This window comes from Dromiciops gliroides, chromosome 3 (assembly GCF_019393635.1).
Source record: "Dromiciops gliroides isolate mDroGli1 chromosome 3, mDroGli1.pri, whole genome shotgun sequence".
In the NCBI taxonomy this organism is placed as follows: Eukaryota; Metazoa; Chordata; class Mammalia; order Microbiotheria; family Microbiotheriidae; genus Dromiciops; species Dromiciops gliroides.
Window position 1 is genome coordinate 38,610,128 of NC_057863.1, and position 27,399 is coordinate 38,637,526.

A 27,399-nucleotide genomic window follows, 5' to 3' on the forward strand; every position below is an offset into this window, starting at 1 on the left:
ATAAATTTGGGTGTGGCTGCGGCCTTTGTGTCCTGAAAAGAGATGGCTTGAGATCCGTAGCCACCCCTCACCCAATTCCTCAAGTCACCACCAGTGGGGGATGGTCCTCCCTCACTAAAGGAACTTTCGGCGGTCAAATGGTCACCCCCCCATCAGTCCCCTATAAAACTACCTACCAGCCTCCCGCTCAAGGAGACTGGTACCTCAGAGCCACGTGCTTTGTTCCATACCTTTCTCCCCATGAAAAGTTCAAGGATTTCTTTCATGGTTTCCCTTCCCCCACCTTCCCTTCCCCATAAACAAACTACCATCTGATCCTAAAAAATAAAATAAAATAAAAATAAATTTTAAAAAATTTTTTAAAAAAAGAAGCTAGGATCTACACAATGGAGAGATTGGTTTTCCTGATCTTCCTGACTTCTTCTAGCTTTCAGTTTATGATCCTAGGATGACCCTAAAGGGCCTTTAACGATAAAAAGAGCAGACTCAGAGTCCTGAAGACCTGGGATCAAGTGCCACCTCTGACACATAAGGGGTCTGTCTGGGCAGGTCACTTAGCCTCGATGACCCAGGCAAAGAGAAGAAGCTAGAGCACAGAGTGATCTGCATGGGAGTTGCCTATAACCAGAAAATCACAGTTCTCGTACCTCCCCCAAGTACCACCCCCACGAAAAATGATACTATTATCGCTGGGGGGGAGTGGGAATGATCTCCATAGTAGAGTAGAGCAACCATAATATGAAAAGTCGCTACGTTGATTCTGGTGCTTAATTCTATTCAATAAAAGATTCATTTCACTTTTCAATAAATAAAAATAAAATAGTGATATATAGACAACCATATCAACCAAGCAGACCACAAAGGGAGCAAGATAGAAATAACTCAACTCAGACATAATTAATTCCTCTTCTGTAAAAGCTGTAAAAGCTGATTTTCTTCTTGAACTGTTTGCCTTTAACTAACAATTTTTCAGATAAAGCACTGTCATTAGTAGAGAACTGACAACAGTTTACAAATTTTATTGCTTTTGACTTAAAAATCCTTGAAAATCAGCAGCATGAACAGCAGAAGCCTGGTCACATTGCACTTTGTCAGGTGTCAATCTGTCCCCTTCCTCCTAGAGCCCAAGCCTGATCTTGACCTTGGTTCAGCCACAGCACAGGAGAGGAATGCATTCAAACACAACCACCTGCTGTCTGAGGGTCTTATGGTCTGGGTGGATTGGCATGTGTCCAAGAGGAAGGGAGAAGGATTTGGGGGTTTGTCTTAAAATTGGAGGCAGTCTAGATTTCCCCAAAGGCTCACTTTCTTGGGTGAAAAGTATGACCCTCTTGAAGCTTCTTTGGGTTTCTCACCTGTTTTTTAGTCATCATATGCCCCTTTGCTTCAGAGAAAAGTAGCCTATTGGGACAGCTAGGTGGCGAAGTGGATAGAGTACCGGCCCTGGAGTCAGGAGGACCTGAGTTCAAATCTGGCCTCAGACACTTAACACTTACTAGCTGTGTGACCCTGGACAAGTCACTTGACCCCAATTGTCTCACTAAAAAAACAAAGAAAAAGAAAAAGTAGCCCACCAGCTTAACACGTTTTTGATTTAATGGTTAAATGTGTTATATGTCTCTAAAGATTAACTCATAAAATCCCTTTAAAAAGTCACTTCTTGACTAAAGGATGAATTTAAGAATTTCTGATAATATAACTGAATTTCTCATAAATTATTCAGCGGCCATGAATTTTCCCAAAAAAAAAATTATATTTTGTAGTAAAACAATGATGATGTGTAATTTAAGATACTGACAAGCACTCAAAGTATCTACAACAAACAGCACCAAGTCCTCTTGTATGTGAGCGAGCCTGGTCCTCTGTAAGAGACAAGCCATCAAGTACCCAATTTCAATCTGAAGTCTTGTTCACTTGGTAGATTCTGCCAAAGTGTACAGCAGGAATGTACTAATGTGTGCATGTATGCAGCAGGCTTTTAAAAGCACTGCAAAATGCTGCCTGCTGTCTAAAATAATTTTTATAAAATATGATCGGTTTGCTCAATGTAGCGAAGGTCACGCCATTCTGCTCTCTGGTGGCAAGCACCACATAAGAAAAACTTACTACCTGTTTGTTGGCTGGGATTTAATAGAATGGTTCAGCTAGATGACAAGGAATGAGTCTGAATTCGTCTCTATCAGTAATGAATCGTGGCGTGAATAAAACAGACCAACCAAGACCAAAGGGTGCACCATCACTCCACCCCTCATTTTCTTTTGCAGAGGATCAGGCAGTATCGTCTGATCAGGCCAACCAGGGAGGGAGTGGAATAATCTGTGTAAGAGATATTGGTGCGTTTTACTCTCTCCTCTCCCCCCTTCTTCAGTTATATCCAATGTGGGCAACTCTTCCTATCAAATATTCAACAAAGCTTTATTCCCCTATAAAAGTTCACCTTGTGCAGGGCAGGAACTGTGCCCTGTGTACCTAGAAAAAGCTTCATTCCTGCTTGTTGAGTTGATCTAAACTGAAAGAAAGGCTTCCTTTTTAAAATTACTCAAAGCTTAGCCTTGCAGCCATTCACCAAATCTACAAACCATAGAGATGAGTTGGAAAAGAAAAGCCTTTTTACTAGTAAAATGGCACCGATAAGTCATACTCCTCCAGGAACTACACAAAAGGTTATCGGTACGGTGGATAACAAGAGATGATCCTGAATGTTATGGGAGATACATAATGGGGGAAAGTGGCTAAAAGGAAGTTAGAGGGGAAAAAAAATTAAATTACACAGGAGCTACTGTAAATCAACACAATTTTAAAAATCTGACCAGAAAATTCAATTTGTAAACTTAAAAATGGTAAACCGAATTTTCAAAACATAAATGATTACCATTAAATACCAGTTTTCTTTATCCTCTTCAAATGAGAACGAAGAGGTTCTAAAAGCTCCACTTAAAAAACACCTGGCAAATATTTAAAATCTGCTTTATTTCTGCTTTATTTTTCATTACTTAATATATAAGTAACTAAGTATAAATCATCATACTCTGATTCCAACTAGAAAGATATTCTCTTACCATTGGCAGTACATTGATGTGGGGAAGCTCAACTTATTTGGTACTTCCAATCACATGGAGTTGATACTAAAGGAAAAAGAAAATAAGGTGTTGAGTGACTTCTTAACAAAAGCAAATTTAAGAAATATATGAACAAGCAGATAAAACAACATCCCATTTGTCTGGTAGTCAGTCAGACATTTAAAAAGTAAAGAGCTAAAGGGGGGGGGCGGTCAGAGGTCTAGATAGACTAGGACAAGTCATCCTGGAAAAGTCTGCCTTCTTCAGCAGAAGAAAGAGGATCTAGGGGAAGAGTCATCCAGGGGAAACCCACTACTTCCCAACATAGCCCATTGCACATATGGATAAATCTAAATATTAGAAGGTTGTTTCATAGATCTGGCATCAAATTCAGCAGCCTGCAAAACTGCCATGGAGTCATAAACAAATTAAAATGCAATTGGGAAATGTTTAACAAAACAAATAAAAATGCATTACAACAGAAATCATGTTAATTTGTGGTTTTCCAAGTCAGCTCTAGGGCACAGTGGCTAGAGCAGGTCCTGGAGGCAGGAAGACCTGAATTCAAATGGCCTCAGACCCTTACTAGCTGTGTGACCCTGGGCAAGTCACATAACCCTGTTTGCCTCAGTTTCTTCATCTGAAAATGAGCAGGAGAAGGAAATGGCCAACCACTCCAAGATCTTTGCCAAGAAAATCCCACATGAGGTCAAGAAGAATAGGACATGAATGAAATGAACACCACATCAATATGCTGCCAAACAGAGCTTCGTTTCTCTTTGAGTTTAACATCACTACCTTAGATCAATCCTGAATGTGACAGTCTTTAACTCCTACCCCCTGCTACTTTTCTGTCCTTGGGGACAAAGACAACAAGGATAATCCTCCTTTTCCATCAGAGCCCTTCAAATACTTGAAGAGAGTGACGCTGGTCCTCCCAAGTCTTCTATTCTCCAGACCAAAGAAGCTCAGTTCCTTCAATGCCCACCTAGCTCAACCCTGGGGCCCTTCACCACCTGAATCATCCCCCTCTAAGATGTCTGTGGTACTTAACATAGAAGTAGGGCCTCCCCCACCCTCCAGCTTAACAGAGTCTTTCATTAAATATGGCACCAAGAACTGCATCATTCCTATCGTGGTCTGATCAGCAAACATCACCTCCCTGGTCCTAAACTTCTTCATCTATTCTAAGCCCGCATTGCCTTTTGGGGGCTACAATATTACACTGCTGACTTATCTGCTTGCTGTACCCTGAAATCCTGAGATCTGTCTAGCAACACATTACCAACATGGTACTTGGGAAGTATATTTTTTTAAAATACAGGGGCACAGGGCAGCTAGGTGGCACAGTGGATAGAGTACCGGCCCTGGATTCAGGAGTACCTGAGTTCAAATCCGGCCTCAGACACTTAACACTTACTAGCTGTGTGACCCTGGGCAAGTCACTTAACCCCAATTGCCTCACCAAAAAATATAATAAAAAAAAAAAAATACAAGGGCAGCTAGGTGGTGCAGTAGAAAAAGCACCAGCCCTGGATTCAGGAGTACCTGAGTTCAAATCGGGCCTCAGACACTTTACACTTACTAGCTGTGTGACCCTGGGCAAGTCACTTAACCCCCATGGCCCCGCCAAAAAAAAAAAAAAGACTTTAGGTCTATTACAAAAAATGTCAAATTCTTACATTCAAGCTAATGCTTTAGATCTTCAAGATCTTTGTGAGTCCTGAGTCTGTTTTCCAGGCCTCTGTCCCAGCTCTGTGTCATCTAAATATTTAATAGGAGTGTGTTCTATGACTTCATCCAAGTTATGAAAACAAATGCTCAATAGCAGAGAGGCATTGTCATATTCTCAATAGTCCTGGACCCAGAAGCAAGAGGAAAAGCCAAGGGACCAAAAACGAGCACAAATCAATGAAAAGTATCACTGAATGGCCCAGAGGAGGGTTCTCAGAGGTTGGTGGGGGCTGTGAAAGCAGTGGAACTAGAGGTGAAACCGAAAAGGAGAGGAAAGTCGTAGTAAAGAAGCAAGGGGAAGGGCAGTGGGGCGATAGAAAACAGAACCAACAACAGTAACCAGAGTAGGTAAGAAAAGAAACACTGACTAGAGGCTTCCACACAGTCCCTGAAAATGCCTATGTCTTACACATGACATGTTCAAAGTAAGGCACGATAACCAATAAATTATTACTATAATAAGCTGGTTGTTTGGGGAAGGACTGATTTCAAACCCTGTTCAAAACTGGGAGCTTTTAAAGAAAGGGCTTCCCATAAGGTTATACCTGGAAATCAGATGTGTCCAGAGCACTAACTGACGCTTATCATACCTTAGCTGTTTCTGAGCCAGTCTTTCAGGGACTGAGGAGGGAAGATTTGAACAGACCACCCAAATTTGGGTGTTAAGTTGTACCACCCTGCCCAGGCAGAGTCTTTGGGGCCCAGAAGCTTACTTCTAAGTAACCTAGGCTAACCTGGTTCTCAATCTGCCTGGGGACAAATAAAGATCCAGAGCCAGATGAAGAATGAGTCTAAATTGGGCCTGATGGGTTTGCAAATGCCAGATCATGGTACTTAAAGGCTTCAGCTGTAGGACCCTTAGATAAATAAAAAGCCCATTCAGGAGGGCTCTATTAAGCACACAAAAATTCAACGGCAACTGGGCTGACGCCAGAAATAAGCAAAGCAATGTTCCTAGACAGCTCGTTTGTACAGTCCTACATAAATTATGATGGACAGATAGACACACAATGCATCAAATAAACGCAAAGTATGAACAACACCATCTATGCACACCATGTAAGAAGAATGTGGTCATCACACCACAAAAGGGTTTGATTAAGGATTTTTTTCCACGAGCCTTTAGTTTCAAGCATTCAATTTAAAGTTTGTTGCTGCTGTTGCCGAACAAGGATGCCACAACGCTGAGTCCCTGCAGAAAAGATGATCCCTGGGAGAGGCAGCCCTCCCATCTCTTCCAGTTGCCTAGCCTAAAGAACCACGCCCCTCCCAACTTCAGGAGGGAAGAGAGAGTAACAAGGCTCAGCGGAGGGAGGCCTTCCCATGGGAAGGCACAGCTGCAGTCAGGAAGGGAAGAAAGCCCAAGCAGCAAGCTCTCTGGACAGGAGCAGCTAGAGCCTCTCCTGGGGGAAAAGCCAAGGTTGGAGACCTAGGATCTAGCCGTATCAGGGGAGGTAACAGAGGCAGGCCAGTACAAACAGCACGCATCTCACCACCCTGGGAGGAGAGCCTGTTGCTAGACTGGGATAGGCCACCACATCTTGGGTTATGGGATGGGGAAGAGTAACAAGCCAGGGAAATTCTGAGAAGCCAAGGAAGGCAGTTAACTGGGAGGCAGAGATATCCCTGTGGCCAGGCCCCTGGGCAGATCAGAATGAAATTCAAGAGAAGATTAGCAATGACCCAGTAACAGAAAAGGCAGACCCAGTAGGTGCCCCTAAAGTCATATTGGGGCAGGGCTTCTTAAAGCATGTCCATTAATGACTGGTCTTTTCAAAGAAGTCTGGCCAGAGTGGACAGTCAGAATGGAGAGCTCCTGTACAATGAAGCTGGTATCAGAAAACCTGGACTCCAACAAGCCTTCATAGCTGTGCACTCTGGAGGCTCGGCATTTTCACATCAGAAAGGAAGGTCACTGAAAAAAGGAAGGAGGAACACCTCACAGACCCCAGAAAGCTGGCCTAGGCAGAGAAATTCTCTAAAGGAAAGATTCTTGGGAAGGAGGGATGGATCCCATGCTCTTGGCTTCCCCGGCTTCTTTCAGGTTACAACTAAACCCCAGTTTCCACCAGAAGCCCTTCCTGATCTCCCTTAATCATAGCAGGGCCTCAACTGTGACTAACACAGAGATGTGTTTTACGTGACAGCACATGCAGCAGATTGCCCACCATTTTCAGAAGAGGGGCGGGAGAGAGAAAAATTGAGAACTCAAAATCTTGTAAAAATGAATGCTAAAAATTGTCTTGACATGTAATTGGGAAGAATCAAATACTATTTTCAAAATATACCTTCATTTAAAATAAGCAGTAGCACCTTCCCTCTGTGACCACCTCTTGATGGTGTGGGGGTCTCCTTCATACGTGGCCGTTGGAATGGTGTCTCCTCCACTGGACTCTGAGGAGCAACTTAACAGCAGGGACAGTCTCTTTTGCCTTTTTTTGTAACCCCAGCACTTAACACAGTGCCTGGCACAGAGAGGGGGCTTAATAAATGCTTGCTAACTTGACTACTTGAACCAATCAATGAAGCACACAGATGTAAATGGAAGCTACGAATAAAGAATCCCAGGATTTCAGAGTTAGAAGGAATATCATCAGCCATTAAGATCATCCAACTCTTAGACTAAAAAGCACACTCCCTACGTGTCCCCCACAGGCTGTGTGCTGCTCCCCCACCTCTAGCAGCACCAGGGAGCAGGTCTACCAACTTCAGGCGAACAAGGCAAGGAAAGTCACCATCAAATCTTCAACCACTACAGCCACTAATCGAATGCTGAGGAGCCAGAAACGGCCTGCTCCCTCCAAGTCCAGGTCAACATGCTTCTCAGGGTGTTTATGAGGGAAGATAAAATGATTCACCAGGAATTGTTCTACTGTGAGAAAACTGTCCACAGGCCAGCTGCAAGTCATGTTCCTCTAAAACAAAGCACTGGCCTTACCTCCACCTTCTGACAGGTCTACTCTAAGAAAACTGTTTAACAAAGCACAGATCACATGCTAGTGGGAGAAAAATGGGTAGTTCATATTTATAAAGTAGTTTCTGTCTCAATGTGACAGCTGTAAGTGACAGGATCTTATTTTAAGTGTCCACCTGGTACTGTGTACTAAGCCTGCTTAGGAAAAACTCCATTGTGATTTTTTCTTTTTTTAAATTTTGGCTGACTTCTCTATTGATCTTCTAGGAGCCCCTCTGCCCTCTAAGTGTGCAGTAGGCTAAGTTCTAGCCATCAGAGAAGAGAGGAATAAAGAGAAGGAAAGAGGAGGAAACAAGAGAAAAGGGAAGGAAGAGGAGGTGGGAGATGCTCTAACACCTCCACTCCCCTTAACAGTTCAGGCTTTTAAAGTCCAAGTTCTGACCATCCCAAATCCCATCACCCATTTATAATACTGCTCCTACAAAATAACTGACCAGTTTTACTCCTCCACCTAAACTCATGCTTTCAAGGAACCAGTTACTCACATAAGGAAAGAGAAGTTTGCCTGTACACTAAGTACAAAGGGGGAAATTTGAACCATATTATGAGCAAATCCCTATGGAGACAAAGCATTTTATCATATCATAATGTTTTATTTTACTCTAAAAATGCCTGTGCTCATTTACTGCTACAAGTATTTTGGAAACATTTTTGCCAGGCATTCATTAGGTTCATGAAAACTCGACTAACAAAAAGGGGGGGGGGGGTGCTTTTAAGTACACATGAACAACCACTTTGTGAAATCATCTGTAAAAATTTCTCTAACAGCCCTGGCTGCTCTAAAAGAACTCCATCTTTATTCTGATTTAAATTTTCTCAAACACAATTTTGTTTTAATTGATCAAATACTTGAGCACATCCGATTAGAAATACAGAGAGGAGACAACAAAAACCTTTAGTTTTGGACTATATGGGTCATTAAGACCTAAACAAAATCAACAAAGTGTCTGAACAAAGCAACCACTAAATTCTACCTTAGCACAGATAAGTCAATTCTATTAACTCTTCCTATTATCCCTTCCCCATCCTGCTCACAAGCGATATTCTCAATGACATTGCCACCTCCCTGGTGTCTCTGGCACAGAATGGCTGCTCCTCCTTCTCAGAGGGCTTACAACATCATCTTTGGACCTCTTACCATGTTCTATTTTATGTCTTATTTCTCTGACTTGTTTTCCCTCAGTCTCTTGTGAAGTCTTTGTGGGCAGGCATGTGTCTTATCTTTGTGTTTTCCTGAAGATCTAGGGCACCAGCTTGCACACAGTTGGTACTTCATGCAATGCTTGGCACATTTTAAGCTCTTAGATACTTCTCCATTCAATTGTGTTGAATTTGTTCACAATGATCCCTTTTTTCTCTTAACAAAAACTTAAAACTTTATGTTTGTTTATCACTTTTCATTAGTGTTTAGAATGAATCAATGAAAGAAACAAAGAATGAAAACACGTAAGTTTGCACTCTGTGCTGAGCTCCAAGGACACAGATGTGGGGGGGGGGGGGAGGGGGGAGAAAGGACAGCCCCGTGTCATCAAGGAGTGAGAGTCTTTGGGAGTGTAGCTTCTTTAATGTTGTTTTCACCAATAAAAATTTTCTCCTATTCAGACCACTTTTCAGTACCAAGGACTCTGGCGCTAAGAGCTTCTTTTTCAAGTCCTCAGTAGCTGTTGTTGCTTTGATGTTGGGGGCCTCAGCACTGGTGGAAGCATTATCTATCTCCACAAGGGTAGCCTTCCTGAATGACTGGCTGCAGGAGCTGCAGGATCCTTGCCTGTCTCCATGGAGATCTAAAGGGAGGCAGGCGTCATAGGCCACCTCTCTCTCTCTTCTTTCTGTAGCAGTGATGCACTGCCAACAGTTAGGATGGTCTGGACTAGAAGCAGGGACAGGAGTCTAGACTTCTGTTGTTCCCAGGGCTCTTTCAGCTCAGTGGTCAGCATGGCTCGGGAAAAGATGGCAGGTCCATTCTCTCACCTATTTCAATCAGGTAAGAGTATTTTCCCCAGATAAAATATTCAAGAGAGCTGCTCTCAAGCACAAGGAAGAATCACAAATCAAGCCAAAGAAAAGGTTCTTTATCAAGTTTGTCAACACAATAAACACGGTAATCAACTACCACGAGAGAAATAAAAACAAGTATCTTCTCAATTCTCTTCAGTCACCTCCAGAAATAAGAGCTGAAATTTATCCTGTGTATTCTAGAAGCAGTTTCCTACTCGCAGCTTCCTTAATACTTGCCCCTACTGGAATTCACTTAGTCTTCTCTACCACATTCAAAATAAATTGCTTAATCCATAGTAATATGGCAAATGTTGCCTCCTGTTGCCAATACAGAAATGCTTCCTCATGCCTATGGAAATTCTTTTCAGTGGCTGAATACACAACTGTGAGGAGACAGAAGGGAGAAAAAATAATAATAAAATGAAATAACCTAGAGGTCCTGTACCCTTATAAAAAGTCCTCAACTGATCCACATTTGATCACGTAGCAATCATTACCACTCCCTAGTTCCCCAGAGAATGAGATATTGGGCCTTATTTGGTCTGTAGCTGGAAACACCTGTCTACCCAGGCTCTCCCTATGGAAATATGAGCTCCTTGAAAGACAAATCATCCCCCTTTTCTCTGCATACCCCAAGCTTAACAGAATTTTCTCTACCTAAGCACTCAACAAATGCTTTCTTATTCATAAACATCCTTGAAATCAGGACTGACATTTAGCCTATTAACATCTATTCAACAAATGGAGTTAGCCTTCACAATCATTCTTCGTGTCAAGAAGTTTTATTTTTATATTACCAGATATCTGAAAACCCTGGGCCACAGATTCAATTCGCAGTTGAACCTACAAAGGGGACCAGTCAAATCAAATCTGTATTTGTCCCTATAAAGGCCAAGTTCATTAGAACCAGTGCTTGTCTGCTCATTCAGCTTTTCTTCCATTTCCACACTTTTCTAACTGAACCCATCAATTCCTACACAAAAGCAGCCAAAGATTTTTTTAAATCAACAATAAGGAGCTAAAGTAGATAAACAAAGGCTGCTACGCAGTGATGTAATGAAAGTGGAGTAGGAAACAAAGGGAAAAGGCCTGAAAGTCCCTCAAGAGGATAGCAAACCATATCTTTCTCACTGTAAAAACTAGCTCCAAACCAAATCAAATCGCATGTGGTTGTCCGGCCTATGTTGTCAGACACCTAGCTATCTACCATTCTGACAGCCTCGTCGCAACCTCTCTTAGATGAGCACCAACCCCAACGAGATAAGGCAACTCAGCTTATTGAACAACAATGCTTACTGAATTCCAGTAACACACCAAGAAAGCACAGCAGCAGGCTGCTCAACAGCAGCTGTTTGCTCTCCAGAAACCTAAACTCCCCCCGTCCCCATTCATGGTGGAGGCTTCCCCTTAGCTTGCCCAGTTCCCTACTTCCACCTCCATACCAAAGCCTGGCCCCTTGGACTTCCCAATCTTGCCTACCTGCCTTTTCCCATTCAAATGTAAATTCCCTGAGAGTAGGGGCTGTCTTCTTTGCTTGGCACAGTGCCTGGCACACAGTAAATGTTTAACAAAAAAGCTTTACTGGAAAAAAGGCAGAAGAAACCCTGAAGGGACAACAACAAAGGATGTGATGTAGCTATAGAATATGAAGACATATCTTACAAAGAGAGATGGACCCCACTAACAGAAAAGAAACACTGACTGGTTAAAAAAACTTAAAAAAACACCCTGGGAGCAGGGGTATGAACCACACACACTCCAATCACATGGTGCTAGAGAGATGAAGACTTCCCACGAAAACAGTATGAAAAAGACTGGGCACAATAAACCTACCCAGACATATGGCAGAAAGACCCCAGGACAAAGTCTGTTTCCACATTCAAAAAGGGCATTGCTTTACTCAATACATTCAAGTTTTCCTAGTAGTAAAATGGTAAAGGAATCTGCTCTTCTACATATCATCCATCAATACTACTGGGGGCAAAATTATGTGCGAGATAGGCCGGAATACCTTGATTTTCAGCATTTTAAAATCAAGTTTGGAAGGCAGCTGGTACTACTACAAAGTAGGAAGGAGGCATGAGTTCGGGTGCCAGACCTGAGCTAGGTATTAAGTGGCTCTTAATATCAGTGTCAGTTTCATCATCTGTAAAACATGGAAAATACTCAGAATGCCAACCTCACCTGTTTGCTGTGAGAATCAAATAGAGAGCAGATGTCAAGTCTCTTTTAAACATTATTGATTTTAATAGTTGTTTAAATGGCTAAGGAAAGAGAAAACATCTAATGTTAATGTGAAAAGAAAAATGTGGGAGTTTATTCCAAATTAATTTTTCTCAACCTAATTCCAATCATTTAGTCTACTGAGCAAACAATCTTGCTTGTTCTTTTCAAAACAATGTCACTATAGCACTCTAATTTTTTATTTTTAATAAGCATAGAAAAATTAATTGGGAGTAACTGAAATGTTTGGAAGCACGATATTAAGGGTCTGTAACATTTATATTAAACAACTTGAAAATGTAATCTACTAGTTAAGATCAAATTGTGTCATATACCTATCATCATTAATCATATAAGATTTCATTATATACTTCATCAATTACATTAAAAGGAATCAATTAGTGCAAAGTCCACTTCATTTATTCTAATTAATTTTTAATTCCTTCAGTTACAGAAGAAGCTTGATTATCTGCCTTTAGGAATACCATTTTGAAACCAAAATAGCCTATTATTCACAGCTAGAGGGGGCCTCCAAGCTTCCCTGCTAAGAAAAGGCTATTTTCTAGACCTATAAGAGACCTGAGAAAGCATCTCCACTTTATATAGAAATCCAACTCTTAGATTCTACATAGAAGAGATCCAGAAAGATTATGCCATTACTCTCAAAAACCACAATTTGAACCCAGAGATGACTCCAACTCTGTGACATCACAGTGGGTATTCCCTCCAATAAACAGATCCCATCACATTCTTTCCTGTCCTTTCTCCAAACCTCTTACTCAAATTACTCAGGCAGCTGTATGGCAAAGAGACTGGAGGTTATTTTAACAACCCAGTCCTGAGGTGATAAGGGCCTGAATTAAGGTTGGGGCCACGTGGGTAGAGATAAGGAGAAGTATGTGAGAGGTATTGTGGAAGGAGACTCAATAAAAATGGGCACCCTAACTGGATGCAAGGGCTGAAAGAGTGTATGAATGACAACTCTGAGGCTGAAGGTTGCAAACTTTGGTAACAAGATGAATAGTGGTGCCCTCAATAAAAACAGGTAAGTTACACAGAGGGTAAGTTGAAAAGAGAGCAAAGAGATGAAATGAGTACTCTTTTGAACAAGATGCATTTGACTTTGAAATGTCCAACAGGAAATCATCAATGCAAGACTGAAACTCAAGAGAGAGACCAAGTTTGGATACAGACAAGAAATAATTAAAACCCATGGGAGCTGAAAAGGTGACCTGGAGAGAGTCAAATGAGGTCCCAGTTCAAAGCCTTGTGGTAAGTTCATAGTTAGGTTGTGTGAAATTGATGATAAGGCACCAAAAGATTCCAAGGAGAAATCAAATAGGCACAAGAGGAAAATCAAAAGAAAACAGAATTACAAAAACTAAGAGGAAAAAGGCAGGATATCCCAGAAGAAGATGGTAAACAGTATAAAATTCTATACACTGCACACTCAAGTCATGAAATATCAAAAAAGAAGTTGATTTAATTTGGAGGGTATAGTTGAATATTTCATATAATTTCTCTTCCACTTCACCCTGCAACAGATCTTGGCATGTGAATTGAAATTATTGTCCTGATTTTTGGGGGGGGAGGGGCTCACACGTATTATAAGAAATGACTAAATGTCATTAAAATGGTATTTTTGTTGCCTTTGGATGCAGGATAAAACCACTATCGCTAGTGCTTTTGTTCTCCTCTTCAAGGAGAGCTAGTAACCATCCTTCCCATTTAACAGGAACTCTACCCACAGGGGGAAAAATAACATTAATATGTGTATCCATATAACACAAAGATTTCCAATTCCTGACCACTCACTTAGGGAAAAAAAATCACAAGTTCTTAGAGCTTGAAGAGACCAGGAATCAGAGAGCTTTTCATTGCGAGGGAAGAGACACAAGGAACAAGGAACTTGCCAAAGGTGCTTTAGAGCTGACAAGGCCAAGCGGGACTACAACTCCAATGACTCTTAGGTCTACTTCAGCAAGAAACAAGCTCTTATACAACAAAACTACAATGCAGAATTAAATGTTGTGAATTAACTATTCCAGCTATAATGCGGGAGGGAGGGTTTCACTTCTATCATAAACACGAGGAACCTCACACAGGCTACCTACCAGTCCTATGAACTTCAACCTCAAATCTTCCCAACCCCTGGATAAGGGAATCCTGAACATAATTCTGGATTTATTCCCAACGGCTCAAACCTCATCAGGGACTGTTTCAGAATTCTTGCACAGGAAGAGGAAATCTGATACTGCATGTGGGAAGGAAGGCTAGCTAGCCAGGTGCCAAGTTGGCTAAATATGCAACTATGCAATTAACTGAAAGACAAATGTGAAGGCCACAGAATGGAACTCAAGGTCTGTCAATACAGAGAGTTGTGAATCAAACAAAATTTTAAAAGAAAGAACAGGCATGTTCCACAAACTCTAAAAGAGGTATTCTGATTACAAACAGGGAACTGAAGATGTTGGATATGGGAACAGACAGGAAAAGAATATCATAGACATGAAAAAAATAAAATTCAGCCTTCTTTAAAAGGATTATTTTACTTGTCTTACAAATATGTTCAACTACAATAACCAAAATGAGAAATTGTGGCAAAGAAATTTTAAGGGATATGATAAATATCTGCAAAAGTTGACTAAATAATTTTTTTTTTAAGTTGACTAAATATACTCCGGGAGAGCCAAGAAGTTGGGAAAGAATTCATTCCTTTCTCTCCAATCTTCAGTCTCTTTCTTCACTGGTTCCTTCTCTGCTGACTTTCATCTCTGCCATTTGACCATCCTTCCGTCAAGCTATCATTTCTATAGCTCTCCTCCCTTTTAAAAACCCCAACTACAATCCTTCCCCAATCACCTGGATCCAACCCCATTCATTATTCAACTGATATTGCTCTCTCAAATGTTACCAACTATCTATTCATTACTGGATCCAATCACAGTTTTTTAGTTCTCACTCTTCTTCATTTCCCTGCAACGTGCGACGCTGTTGACAAACCCTCTCTATTTTCTTTCATTACATTATTAATCTCCCATTAGATTCTCTGCAAGTATATGCAGATTATTTCCAACATAAAGCAACCCAGTAGGTTTTTCAACAACTTAAGACGATCCAGAATAATGGGTGTGCACACATGACTATTCCAAAGTTACAGACTTCAGTTTTTGGCTTCATCCTTAATATGAGCATCACATCACTACTAAAAAGTTTAATAGGGGCAGCTAGGTGGCACAGTGGATAGAGCACTGGCCCTGGAATCAGGAGGACCTGAGTTCAAATCCGGCCTCAGACACTTGACACTAGCTGTGTGACCCTGGGCAAGTCACTTAACCCCAGTTGCCTCACTAAAAAAACAAAAAAACAAAAAAGTTTAATATTACACATAGTCCAGCAAGGTAGGCAATGTGAAGCAATCTTCTAATTTCCCACTCTGATTCCTGTTAGAGAATGGAAAGTAGGACAGCTAGGTGGCACAGTGGATAAAGCACCAGCCTTGGATTTGGGAGGTCCTGAGTTCAAATCCTGCCTCAGACACTTGCCACTTAGTACCTGTGTGACCCTGGGCAAGTCACTTAACCCTCATTGCCGGGGTGGGTGGGGAGTATCTGGAGCTCGTAGGGTCTGAGGAATAGAACACAGATTCCTAGCCTTCTTGGGCAATCCATTCAGACTGAGCAACTGGGACTGTTCCTTTAGTTCAGCAGCAACAAGCAGTGACAACACAATCCTGGCCCTTTCTTTACCACCTAAAAAGGCCATCTTCTAAATGCCACAATACTACCTAAAGGTTACAAACGGGACAATGATGCTACCTGAACTCTACGTTTTCCTGCCTCCACCTTCCTCTCCGCTTGGTCCTCACACTGGCCTCTACTCCCTTCTCAACCCTGTCTCCTATTTCCTTTGTTTTCTTCAAGGCTCAGCACTGGGGATGCCTCTCCCACGTCCCAAATCCTGAATGTTCCCCACCTGCTCAAATTACTTTTTTTTCTTATACTTAGCAGTTTTCATGGCTTATGGCCCCATGGAATAGAAGCTACTAATGGGGAGATTCTGTTTATCTCTGTATTCCCAAGGTCCTAACCAAGGTCCTAGATGCTTAAGAAATATTTGAATTAAATTACAGAATTGATATCTAGAAACAAATTCAGTTACACTCATGCCAGCACCTCCACAAAGTCCTACAACAAGGCTTCACTATGACATGAGGGTGACTCTTGAGTTCTTGAAAATTACGCCAATGAACTGCAAGTTCGAACTGGAAAGGAAGGCTTGGAACTGTTCCTAGCCAGGCTGAGCGAGCCCACTGTACAAGCATCAGCCTGGCCAAGCATTGGCAGACTCACCACCTATAGGCTGATGACCAAATGACTAACATCTCTCACCTTTAACAACCATCCCTAGAGAACATGCCAATAGCTAAGAAGTGACAGTACAAAGTGCTTATTTAATTTAGGGTCCTTTGCAATGAATGGTATTTGCAAATTATAAGCACAACAAACAATGGGAAACAACTATGAGATCCTGTGGGTGGCTGACAAAAGGAAGGCAGCTAGCTAGTTCCACTTTGTGCCCCTGACCTTGTTTGGCCTGCAGCCCTGGTCCTATGTGCCACCCTTTACTGTGGGCCACATTTGTAGGTGCCCAATGAACCAGAACTCAGGACAGCTAGCTGGTACAGTAGAGCACTGGCCCTAGAGTCAGGAGGGCCTGAGTTCAAATCGGGCCTGAGTTCAAATCAGGCCTGAGTTCAAATCTGGCCTCAGACACTTGACACTTACTAGCTGTGTGACCTTGGGCAAGTCACTTAACCCCAAGTGCCTACCTACACACACACACACACACACACACACACACTCTCACACTCACACACGACTTTACACTAATGAACCAGAACTTCTATCAGAAATTTAGGAACCAGTGAGAACTTATGAGGAAACAAAGGCACAAAGCTTATATAGGTTTCAATTTAGGCAGGAGATGAACTGGGTTTGGGTTTGGGACCCCTCTGCACTGGACAAGGCTTGTTGCTGGGGCCAGTAACAGGAAAGGCTCTTCTTCAGGTTAGTCCTCTCCAGGAGCCCCAGCCTAGGAGAAGGACAATTTCAGCAGAAAAGAAGGTTACAGACAGGGTGGGGGATGCAATACAAACAGGAGGAACTGCAGACAAAATGTCACTGCTTTGGTTTTCTCAGCTACCCATAATTCTAAGTGTCACAGTAAATGGTAAGGCACCTTGGCTGTGGAGACCACCTAGTCACCATGGCCCATAGCCGGAATGACGGGTCTGAATGGGCCTCCTTAGCTCAGAGTATTGTCTCTGCGGCCAATGAAAATGTCCTCTAAATTATCCTCTTAATTCCTCTTACACAAGTAGCGTGTTCTTCCACTATAATGCTTAGTTTCGCACATAGAGTGCTATTTTTCATTTGGGGATCCTGGCTTAGAGAAGAACCTCATGAAAGGGAAAATGGGGCACCAGTCACAAGTGGAACGGGCTGCCTTGCAAGGTCATGGGCTCTCCTTTGATACTGGTCATCAAGCAGTAGATGAATGAGCTCCTGGCAAAATCAAGCCAACCCCAAGGTTTCGCCCAGAGCACTGACAAAGGTGACATCACTAAGCTGGTGTATGATGGAATGCTGACACAAAGCAACTGTCTCTTGGTGGAATTGTGAAATTACTCTGGAAAAAGATTTTATTTTCAAACATCACTAAATTGTAAGTGCATTTGGAGCCAGCAATATAATGACAAGGCAGGTACACACCAAAGACACTGAAAAAGGTCCTCTATCAACAAAGACATTTAACAACTTTTTTTATGGTAGCAAAGATTTACCTGCCCCAAAGGATTCTCCTGGTTGTCAGGGCCAGGAATAGGGATCCTTTGGGTTAAGAGAAGCAAAGAAATGCAAAGGAGCCTCTGGCAAAGCAAATGGCTCAAAAGAACCCAAGTGGGTCGGACCCCAAGGGTATGGGTCAGTTTCTTTTAAGTAACCTTAGAGGTATAGGAAAGCACACCCGCAAATGCAGACAATGTACTTGTACATGCAATTAACTCCCCCCTAAAAAAAAATTTGCTTCAAAACTGTCATAAGTGGGATAGTCTCCCCTAGTCCTCTTCAAGAATTAGTGTTGTGCTATGGGTCTATTGTATTTTAAGCCCTACTCCCAGTAGAGAAGATGACTCTCAGAAAGAAGCATCCTGCATTTTTCAGAGCTTTGGTAAGGGGGGGCGGAGAAGATTCCTAATCAAACGAGGGACAGAAGCAATCACAGAAGATGAAATAAACAATTTCTTCTACATGAGATTGAAATCTTTTACACTAACAAAATCAATGTAACTAGGATGACAGGATGAGTAGCTGTCAAATAGAAAAAATCTTGGAATCAAATCCCAATATCCAATAGTATAAGGAATATTACAAATATGTAAGATCGAAAACAATTCCCACTGGATAAGTGATCACAGAAAATAAATAATTCTAGAGAAAAATTGAAAACGGCTAACAATTATACAAATTGTTTTAAATCACTAATAAGAGAAATGAACATCACAACAACTCATTTCACTGCACACTTACCTGTGGAAGATGGCTAAAATGCCCCTAGTCTCAACCCAGAAAAACTACTGCTAGGTACATACCTCAAGAGATGAAAGACTAACAGAAAAACCCTTTATCCACCAGAATGTCCACTGCAACACTTTTTGTGGCAGCAAATAATCATCACAGTAATAACCAACATTTATACAGCACTGTGAAGTCGGTAAAGCATTTTAAAAACATTCTCTCATTTTAAACTCACAACATTCCTACAAGGTAGGAATTCTACAAATAAGGAGCCTGAAGCAGAGAGGGGTTGTGATTTACTCAGGGTCATCATCGTCATCATGATGGTGATAATCATGGTAAAGGTGATGGTAATGATAAACATAACATTTACACAGCTTTTAGTGAGCTAAGCATTTTACAATTTTTATCTCATTTGACCCTCACAGCAACCCTGGTAGGTAGATGCTATTATCACCCATTTTACAGATGAGGAAATCAGGGTTAAGCGGCAGGGTCAAACAGCTTTGATTTGAACTCAGGTCTTCCTGACTCCAGGCCATGTCATTTGTGGTGCTACCTAGGTAGAAGAATCAACCTCCCCTTAAGTACTCAGCTGAGTCAATCAAGATGAGAAATTTTAAGTCATGGAGGGGGCAGCTAGGTGGAGCAGTGGATGGAGCACCAGCCCTGGAGTCAGGAGGACCTGAGGTCAAAGCTGGCCTCAGACACTTGACACTTACTAGCTGTGTGACCCTGGGCCAGTCACTTAACCCCCATTGCCCCACAAAACAAAAACAAAAAACAAACAAAAAAAGTCATGGAGATATAGTCTCCTTGCACCAACAGTTGTGATCGATCAATCAATCTCAATCAATCAATCATCTCTCTCCCACTCCCAGTCTCTCTCATCAGATCTACAAACATTACACATCCCTATATACACAGCAGGGCTTCGGGCTAGGTGTTCTCTAAGGTCCTCCACATGGACCAGGGGACAAAATTAAGAGATGTTAACTTGAAGTTGACTATAAAATAAATCCCATTTGAATGCACACAGAAAATTCACAACTGAAGAATCTCCACGGTGAATGTATTTGTAAAAGAATCACTGATTAGTCTCTACCATGTCTATCTATCTGGCTTCACGTATGTCAGATTTGTCAAAAGCAGACTTGTATCAGAATAGGAATTAGTTAAATCCGTATATCCCAACGTTGAAGCCTTTACACATTTGTTAAAATCATCTTCACAAGGAAATCCTTCTTTCCAATTATCCAAGTACCAAAATGAAATCAGTTTCTAATTTCAATATCTAAGAACTAATTATATCAGAATCATTTCCTTTTACAACTTTAAATGGCTCTCCTCAAAGTCCACTCAATTATTTTTACAAAGTCTCAAAGAGTATTTTAACATTTTGATTTAGAGATCTAGATAATTTGCCAAATGTAATGTGTAACCAAAAAAAAAAGTGAACTCATAATTATCTGATCCATTACACTGTGAGGTCTTGAGGGTAGGGACTGTCTTTTGTCTCTCTTTTTTTATGTCCAGTTCTTAGCAGTGCCCAGCACTTAAGAAGTACTTAATAATTGTGGTCAAGGAGAAGCCAAATTGGCAGAAGCAAAAATTATTCATACTACACAATCTTTAAATAAACATTTATTAAATACCTACTATATGCAGTTACTAGCTGTGTGACCTAGGCAAGTCACTTAACCTGTTTGCCTAAATCCACTGGAGAAGGAGATGGCAAATCACTCCTGTATCTTTGCTATGGGTTCATGAAGAGTCAGACATGAAGGAACAACTAAACAACAAGGTGGCAGAAGGAATGTTGGGGTCTGGTACTAAATGCCTTGGACAGAGGGATCCTTTAGAACAAAGTTTCTTAAACTGTCGGTCATATAACTGAACACAGAAAATCTGGTAGTAAATGTTTGATTTGTATGCCTATTTTAGAAACCTATACACCCAGAGTCGCATAAAAGTTTCTTGGATGAAAAGGGACTGTAAGTGGGAAAAGTTTAAGAAGCCCTGGTCCAGAATGGGTTAAAAAAAAAAAAAAAACAGGGGCAGTTAGGTGGCGCAGTGGATAAAGCACCGGCCTTGGATTCAGGAGTACCCGGGTTCAAATCCGGCCTCAGACACTTGACACTTACTAGCTGTGTGACCCTGGGCAAGTCACTTAACCCCCATTGCCCTGCAAAAAAAAAAAAAAAAAAATTTAAAAAAAAAAAAACCTAAGTCTTATTTTAGGCCTTGAAAGTCAGGTAAGAATCATTAAATGTTTCAAATTATTTTTCCTCAAAGTGTATTATCAAAATAAGGAAAGTCAAAACATCAAGGGAAAACAACTTGCAATTTCCTATCCAGTGGCTTCTTTTAAAGTTTTCCCTCGGGGCAGCTAGGTGGCGCAGTGGATAGAACACCGGCCTTGGAATCAGGAGTACCTGAGTTCAAATCCGGCCTCAGACACTTAACACTTACTAGCTGTGTGACCTGGGCAAGTCACTTAACCCCAATTGCCTCACTAAAAAAAAAAAAAAGTTTTCCCTGCTGTTACTACTTTGTATAATGTAATGTGATCTATAAATTCCACTGATATGACCCCTCCTCTCTTCCCTAGTTCAGCAACAAAGATGTTAATAAATGGTTAGATCCAGTGTAACTTCTGGTTAAGTTAAGTACAGCTATTAATTTTTTGCTTTGAAAGAAGTTCAAAATTCCATTTGGAATTTTAATAAATTCAACTTCTGTGAAGGATGGAAGCCTGAATATCTGAGACACTGGCCAAAGAATGTTTCTGAACCTCAGTTCCCTCACCTATGAAATGACTAAGTTAGGTGATATTGCCGGCCCTCAGTCTCCCCACCCCTGCCAGAGATCTGTGTCAGAGTCCAGATGATCCATGAACTTGGAAGGGTGAAAGGAATATTTCTTTATTTTCACTGACCTATAACTCAAATTTGTATCTGCTTCAAATATCATTTTTAATTATTTTATTCTGAGAAGGAGTCATGAGCTTCAGATGGTCACAAGGGGCCTATGACGTCAAGAGCTAGATGAAGAACAACCCCTGGATTGTATGGTCTCTAAACCTGGTTCAATCTCAAAATCCTTACATCACATTCAAAAGAGCAAGGGAATGTCTTTCATTTTTGGCCCCCCTACACCAACTTCTTAAAAATCAAACAATCAAGAGCAAAAACTATCTTACCCGGATTAAAATATACAATCAGATAAGTAGGCCATCTAATACACGTGTGAGAGCTTGAATAAGTATGTGTCTGCATAATCCTGGACAGGCAGTTTAGAATAATTAACAACCTGCACAGAGGACCACATGCAGCAACAGACTAAAACATGATTACAAACCATACATTTTCACAATAGTAGAAGAATAAAAAATGCAGCTAGCCCAAACTGGAATTTTAAAAAAGGACATAGTGGGCATACAGAAGAAATGATTTACACATGAGAAGTAATGAATCATCAACTGAGGCCTCATCATGCATATTATGACCAGGACAAAAAAAGGTCAATTAATAAAGCCACGTGATTAAAGGATAATGAATGGATAACACAAGTGCTGCAATGTTGAGAGAAACAAAGCCCCTAGTGAGTGATTAAGTTCTCCAGTAAACAAAGATTCACTCAGGAGGAAGAATAGAGGAAGCAAAGGTTACACCAATGTAGGAAGTTGGATGGTTTAGGGGGGTTTTCCATTTTTGCAAAAGCATTCTGGCAGAAAATAGGTTTAGAACAATATCTTCCCCTGCATACCAAAATAAGCTTCAAACTGATATATGACTTGGATATAATAGGTCATATCACAAATCATTTAGAGGTATAAGGAGTGAAATGTCTTTTACAATTTAAGAGTTCATGACCAAACAAGGGATAGAGAAGATCAAAAATGGACAATTCATATACTTACATATACATATACTTATGTGTACTTTATGACTCCTCTACTAGATTTTAAGTTCCTCAAAGGGAAGTATGAGATTATAAGAGCTAAGAAAGTTTGTAAATTTTATACATATGCATACATATACATATGTGTGTGTAGATATATACATATATATGTTTAACAAACACAACACCCACTGAATTTCAATGACTTGTTTATTCCTAAGAAAGTAAATTAGTTATAGGAAGAAACCATACGATGAAAATGGCAAAAATGAATACAGGGCAATATTCAGACTGTTGGCCCAAAAACTAAATGAAAAGGTAAATCTAAAAATAGGAACACTCCAAGAAAAAGGAATCTATAGTAGCTAAAGGTTCAGAGCCCACTTGCTCTGTAGCAATCCTTTTCCCTTCTCAAAAGCAACAACAGAACCTCCAAGAATTACAGGGTCATAGACAGGAAAGGGACCTCGGTGGGTATCCATGCACTTCAGCCCTCTGCAGTCCAAAGCATTGGGGTGACTCTGCCATGGCACTGAGGCTTTGTGTAGGATGCAGGACCCAAGTCCCCCCAACTCTCCATCCAGCGCTCATTCCACACTCTACCACACTGCATCAAATAGGCAAAGCCACAAATTGTAGCTGCTACCATAAATAATGGTTAAGGTTTGCATTTGACTCTCCCAACTGCCCTATGAGGCAGGTCCTCTTATTATAACCATTTTAAGATGAGAAAACGGAGGTTGGAAGCGATTAAGGGACTTACCCAGGCCCAAGGATCTGAGCCACTAAGCTCCACATCTACTACAATTCTCTGCCTCCTCACTCCTGGCAGGTTAGATAAAGCTTCTGGCTGTGCCTTTATCTGCATCATGGATAACAAACATGAAACAAAACAGGACCAAGCACAGATGCCCAGACCTGGGGCCAGGTCCACACTTGCTGTCAGCTTGCAAGAGCCAGGACTCTCCACTGTACAAAACGTGTGTATGTTTATTTCCTCATTACCCTCTCTTCTGTGATGCCAACAACACAAACAGCAGCACTCCTCATTCGCTACTTTGTGGTCCTCTCAACTCCCCTAGGAGAGGCAAGTGGAAGCACAATGGATGGAGCGGAGTCGGGAAGACCTGAGTTCAAATCAAGCCTTGGGCACTTAACAGCTGAGATCCTGGGCAAGTCATTTCCCATCTGCTTGCTTCAGTCTCCTCAACTGTAAAATGGGGATCCTAAGAGCACCTGCCCCTCAAGATTGGCATGAGGCTCAAACAAGATATTTGTAAAAAGCCTTTAGGATAGTGCCTGGCACATAGCAGGCACCATAGGGAATGCTCATTCCCTTCCCTGATTTCAGAGATAAGCAAACTTAGGATAAGAGCAGTTATCAGCAGCATGTCCAGGGGCCTGCGGCAGGATCTGAACTCAAGGCTCAGAGGAGCTGACACAGCTGGGGGGTGATGAGGTCCATCTGCTCCGCAAAGACTAGCCTCCTCTAACTTGAGTTCCCTTCACCTTCTTCATTTCATCTCCTTTCCATAGGGGTCTGCAGAGCAAACTGAGAAGCTCAGGCCAAGAAGGGATGGCACCCCAAGGCCAGGGGGAGGAGGATTGGCTTACACTATTTTCTGCCACTACTCAGCCAAGAATATTCACCAAAGGAATGCTGATGTGTACTTGTTTTTTAAATGTAAGAACTCAAAACTCCCTTTTTTTTAAATAATAGAAATTTTAAGTTGAAAATTATGAAAGATTTGCCACTGTGTTTCCTGGTCATCCCTGAGCACCCACTTCCAAGGAGTTAAGATGCTGGAAGTATGAACTGTGATTGGTGATTAAGCTCTTTAAGACTATCATCTAGATTTGGAATACAAAGTTTTAAAAGCCAATGTTACAATTTGTTTTTACGTGTAAGGTAGGGGAAAATTCTAAATATATATTTTTTTAATTTTTACTTTTATTTATTTATTTATTTGGTGAGGCACCTGGGGTTAAGTGACTTGCCCAAGGTCACACGGCTAGTAAGTGTCACCTATCTGAGGCTGGATTTGAACTCGGGTCCTCCTGACTGCAGGCCTGGTGCTCTATCCACTGTACCACTTAGCTGCCCCTAAATAAAAATTTTTAAAGTGTTTCTCCTTAAAAAAAAAGTCACTTAACCCTCATTGCCCTGCCCCCCCCAAAAGACTATCATCTAACAGTAACAACATCTAACAGCACATGAAAACTAAAACACAAGTCACGTCTATGGGTGAGGCTATTTTTAAAAACCACTTTCCTCAACACAGGGACCATTCTGCACTGTGCTAGGCATCAGATATCTGAGGAAAGGCTAGATTCTGATGGACTAAAAAAGGCTACAGAACCTCCTGAGCTAAGGATCTTTAAGAATAGGATTTAAATTATATATTCATCTGTTTAGCCCATCAGTTAAGGGTCCTACTTCAAAACAGGAATTTAGAATAGATCACCTCATAAGCTATGCTTTGAAATGAATATAACTTAAAAAAAACCTACAATTTTAGCATGCATTCCTCCTTCGAAGAGAGGGCCATTCAATACAACAAAACTGAGCATTGTTACGTAATAATCTCAAAGGAAAAACTTGTTTTGTACTTCCTAAATATCACCGTCATTTTGGTAAAAGTAGTGGATTTTAATAACAATCTAAATTCACTAGGATTGGTGGAGCTTCCTAGAGAAGTAACAGATTCCATGTCTGTTTTTTAGAAATAATTTCACCCGGGGAAAATCAGACCCAGAGACTGGCCCAGAGGCCACTCAGCCCAAGCTACAGGTCTGAACAGGAATCTCTTCTGTGGAAAGATGAGTTCACAATGTCTGACAATAACAAATTAAAGGCAAAACCAGGCAGACTATTATATTGACATTTAACTATGTGCATGAAGATGAGCATGCCACAGGTCCCTCCCTAGCCTTGGTTTCCTAATTTGTAAAATGAGGCTTTTGGTCCCAGAGTAGCCCAACTCTCCTACATATACTACACCAGATCAAATCATGCTCGAGTAATCCAGAAAGAAATTACAGTATGAGATTTCACCCAGCCTAGGACCCCACAAAAAGACGCAGGAGGGGCACTCTGTATACAAGGCAGAAAACCCAGGTTAACAGAACAAAGAAATAAGAGAATTTAAATATCTCAATCTCAGAAAGAAAAATTGAACAAGCCAAAATTTAACTCACAAAATAGGAAAAAAAACCTCAAGCATAAAATACATTTACAAGTGAATTCTATCAAATGTCCAAAGAATAATTCTAATATTAATATTAGCCTCTTCTTAGAAAAAGAAAAGGGGCTCCCACAAAAATTCTTGGGACAAATAGTCCTGATATCTAAACTAGGGAGAGAAAAAAAGCAAACAAAATTAGAGCTCCATAAGGAATAACAATGTAAAAATATTTAATAAAATGTTAGCAATTAGCCCAAATATTAGCCAAGGCTGGCTGTAAAGAGATCATATTAATAACAAATTAACTGAAAATCTTTACAAAATAAAACTCCCCATTCATGTTAGAAAAAAAACAATAAAAAGCGCAGGAGTAAATGGGCCTTTCATAGTAAAGAAATCAAGAGCCAAGCCCCATATAGAGGCTTTTCCAATGAGATCAAAGGTAGAGCAAGCGTGTCTGTTATCACCATTATTATCTGATGTACTGATAGAAATAAGTAAAAAATTGAAAGAATAAGCATAGGCAATGAGGAAACAGTTACTGCTTTTTGGTCTGCTTATAAAAAATGAACTGAAACAACTTAAACAATGAAAAAGGATATAATATAAACCCACATAAGCCATTAGTTTTTCTGGATGTCACCAACCAATCCAGCATAAGAGAGAGAAGGAGTTATTATTATTATTCAAAAAAAATCTATTATTCAAAATTTTATACAAGATGTATAAAATATTTGAAAGTCCACATTCCTTTCTCTGTCAAGTTCTCCTGGATGGGTATTTCCAACCCCCCATGATATAATGTAGAATCCCCAGTGTAAGAAGGGTTGGCTTCTCCATGGAAGAAATGTAATGGTGTGGTCTCAGATCATGCCACAGATTCCTATTAAATCTATAAACAGAGTTGAACTTCAAGGCATGAGCTCTGGAGTCTCCTACATGAAGCTGGAAAAGTTTGGGTACAAGTAAGGGCAGAGCTAGAAATTCTGACTTTAAAGGAACGGCCTAGCCAAGCTCTGACAGCCTCCTCCGTTTGGTTTCTGGGTGGTGAACTGTTCCCACAACTCTTAAAGACCAGATCTCAAATCACTGAGAAGTTGTGATAAGCATCACCATATCAAGGAGAGGATGTACCCAAAGTTCCTTGAACTCCTGAAGCAGTAACTGAAATACAGTATACTACAGGAGCAACCTATCTCTTGTTTGGACACTGATTCTTTGGGAAAGTACATTCCAATTTCAATTCAGAACTTGGGACAGAAGTCTCTCTCAAGCTTGTCAGTGTAGTCACAAACGCCAAGGTCTCCTAAGGAAATAATGGGATGGAAGTAGAATTGGCCTTACATTTAAATCAACAAGTATTTACTGACCACTTAATATATTCAAAGGACCTACCCAGTGACTACCTCTACTGAAGACAGAAGAGGAGTAGGAAATGAGCAAATAAGTATCATGAAGTAAAAAAAAAAAAAGAAAAGGCTATTATTAACGTGGAAGTGTAGTAGCTCTACGATTACACTATTACTCCATTGTAACCTTGAAATATTGAGAGAAGGGGGAAACTGTAAGAGCTTCTTTACTGTCCTGAAGTGACACCAAAGAATATTTTTTAAAACAACATTTAGATCATGGGTGGAGAACACATTCGGCTGTTCCATGGCAAGTACAAAAATGGGAAGGCCTCATTTTGGCTAATAGTTATAAAGATATGAAATAGATTTCAATGTTTAAAAGAATAAAGGTCA

General features: G+C 40.9%; 1 protein-coding gene across 3 annotated transcripts in view; it reads right to left on the reverse strand.

Moving 5' to 3' along the window:
- The window catches only part of TBL1XR1 (TBL1X receptor 1), a 148,838-nt gene that overhangs the window by 88,079 nt on the left and 33,360 nt on the right, over positions 1-27,399 (reverse strand). For all 3 annotated transcript variants that reach the window (XM_043997163.1, XM_043997164.1, XM_043997165.1), the window contains exon 2: positions 3,060-3,125. The gene's annotated coding sequence lies outside the window, so the exon portion shown is untranslated. The remainder of the gene's footprint in view (positions 1-3,059; positions 3,126-27,399) is intronic.